General features: G+C 39.4%; 1 non-coding gene across 1 annotated transcript; it reads right to left on the bottom strand.

The window, feature by feature from the left end:
- Positions 1-575: 575 nt before the first annotated feature.
- LOC118534022 (U6 spliceosomal RNA) lies at positions 576-683 on the bottom strand. Its single transcript, XR_004916470.1, has one exon. It is a non-coding gene; the product is annotated as a U6 spliceosomal RNA (small nuclear RNA).
- Between the last annotated feature and the right edge of the window lie 2,021 nt (positions 684-2,704).

The raw sequence follows: 2,704 nt of genomic DNA, 5'->3' as shown, positions 1-2,704 counted from the left end.
TCAGTAGTTCATTTCTTTTTACTAAGAAGCATTTCACTGTTTGAGTTTGCCACAGTGTGTTTATCCATTCACCTGTTGATTGTTATTTGGGTCATTTCCAGTCTGAGGCAATTATGGATAAGGTTACTATGAACATTCTTCTCTAAGACTTTCTGTGGACATATAGTCTTTACTTCTTTACTTTAAATAAAGTCTATACTACTCTACTGGTGTAATACCTGGAAGTGAAATTTTGGGGTCATGGGGTAAGTTTAACTTTATGAGAAATTGCAAAGGAGTTTTCCAGCATGGTTGGACATTTCTATACTCCTGCCAGCAATAGATTAGACTTTTAGTTGCTTCTGATACTTACTAACATTCGTTTTGTCAGGGTTTTTTTTTGAAAACAGCCCCACTAGTGTGTGTGAAATGGTATATCTCACTGTGGTTTTAATTGGCATCCCCTGATGGCTAATGATATTGAATACCTTTCCATGTGCTTATTGGCTATTTTGCGTACTTTTTTGGTAAAATATGTGTTCAAGTGTGGGTTTTTTTTCCTGTTATTTTAAATTGGGTTGTTTGTATTTTTTCTTATGAGTTCTTTATGTATTTTGCAAATTCGCATTCATCTTTGTGCAGGGGCCATGCTAATCTGCTCTGTATCATTCCAATTTTAGTATATGTGCTGCTGAAGTGAGCACAGTTCTTTATGTATTTTGGATTCAACTCTTTAGTTAGATATATGTACTATAAACATTTTTTCCCAGACTATTATTTTTTAATGAGCCAGGGCAAGGACATATCATAACCATTCTCTGGAATAGCTATACCCAAACATTCAAGGGACAAATATGCCAGGCAGTTATTGCCATCACAAAAATTTGGTATAAAAAACTATCCTAAAACACAGTGACTTAAAACAATAAGCATATATATAGCAACCAAGGGTAGAGGTCAGCTGGGCTCAGCTGATCTAGGCTGGGTTCAGCTGAAGCATCTTGGCTGGGGTCTTTCTGCTCCATGGGTCTCATATTCTCTTCCTGGAATCAGTGGGTGGGCACAGCCATATTCTTCTAATGGCAATTGCTGAGGCACAAAAGGACCAACAGAAAGATGCAAGGCCTCGAGAGTCTGAGACTCGGACAAACACTGTGTTACTTTCACCTGTGGACCAAAGCATCTGTCATGGTTGAAACCAGAGCTGAAGTGAGAAGTGTGCCCTGCCCACAGTTAGTGACCTTTGCAAAATTACTTGACAAATGGCATAGATACAGGGAGGAGGGAATAATGGGACTTAATGAAATCTGTTGCAAACATGTAAAAGTCACAAGTTTATAAATGCACTTTTAAAGAATTTATGATAGAAAATAGACATTAGGAATAATTCACAGAATATTTTGACCTCATTCACTGTCTTGCTGAGTGTTTGATTTCCCTCCTTCAACCCAATTTATTCCATTTAGTATTCAACTAGTCCTACAACCATTCATTTGTGAATTCATGAATTTATTTAATAATTATTTAGAATATTTCATCTATGCCAGGTACTGTGTGCTAGATTCTAGAACCACAACAGTGAATAAGACAAGCAGAAATTATGAAGTTCAGGGGCGCCTGGGTGGTTCAGTCGTTAAGTGTCTGCCTTCAGCTCAGGTCATGATCCCAGGGTCCTGGGATCGAGCCCCGCATAGAGCTCCCTGCTCAGCGGGAAGTGTGTTTCTCCCTCTTCCACTCCCCCTGCTTGTGTTCCCTCTCTCGCTGTCTCTCTCTCTGTCAAATAAATAAATAAAATCTTTTAAAAAAAGTTATGAAGTTCAGAACAACTGAGTAGGAAAGTTCATTCAGTAGGATGCTATGGGAGTCCAGTGGAAGGGCAGTTTACCCAGAATCCTGGTGTGAAGGAAGGTTTTACAAAGAAAATGACATCTAAGCTAAAGCCTGACCAATACATACGAGTTAAAAAGGCAAAGGTGGAGAAGAGGTGTAGTAGCCTGTGCAAGAGGTGATGGAGGGCAAGCTGACTTGGAAGTGAAAGTAGTTAGCTGCAGCCCAGAGTTTGAGTGGAGAGGTGACTATGGCCAAGGAGTGAAGAGTGCATCAAAGACATGGAGAAACAGGAGGCAGGGAAGCTACTACAGTGTCTAAGCTAGAGGTGACAGTCCAACAACCAGGGGTAGAAGCAGCAGGGGGAGAGAGATGTGGATAGATTCCAGTGACATCTTGGAGTCCCAGTGAGGGGGCTTGGAGTTTGATTTTATGTAGGATGAAAGGAGAGTGAGAAATCAAGTATAATGCCCAAATTTCTTGACTAATCAAATAGATGACTTTATATTTAATGAAATAAGACTTAGAGGAAAGGGTCACATCGGGTTGATGGGAGGAACAGATAACTTTTATTCTAAAATATTGAGTTACCTGTGTTAAAAGGTAAACTGAGGCATATTAAATATTTTAAGAGTTTATATGAGGAAAAATTAATTCAAATCAAGTAGTAACCCATCTAGAAGCCATAAAGAAGCTCCAAGGAACCGTATAAAATGGAAGACTTATATGGGCAGAAAGGAGTTGGAACAAAGATGGAGAAGAGGCACATTAACAGGGGCAAGGCTATGGCAAGGTTACTTTCCTTTAGGGGATGACAGAGATTTCTCTGGAAGATTATCTAATTAGTGCTGATGAGATGGTTCCTGATCAACTGGTTTAAGATCCCATTTCTGGGAGA

Source organism: Halichoerus grypus, chromosome 10, assembly GCF_964656455.1.
Source record: "Halichoerus grypus chromosome 10, mHalGry1.hap1.1, whole genome shotgun sequence".
Lineage (NCBI taxonomy): Eukaryota > Metazoa > Chordata > Mammalia > Carnivora > Phocidae > Halichoerus > Halichoerus grypus.
Note: the sequence above shows the minus strand (reverse complement) of the source record. Positions and strands in the feature narration are given on the sequence as shown.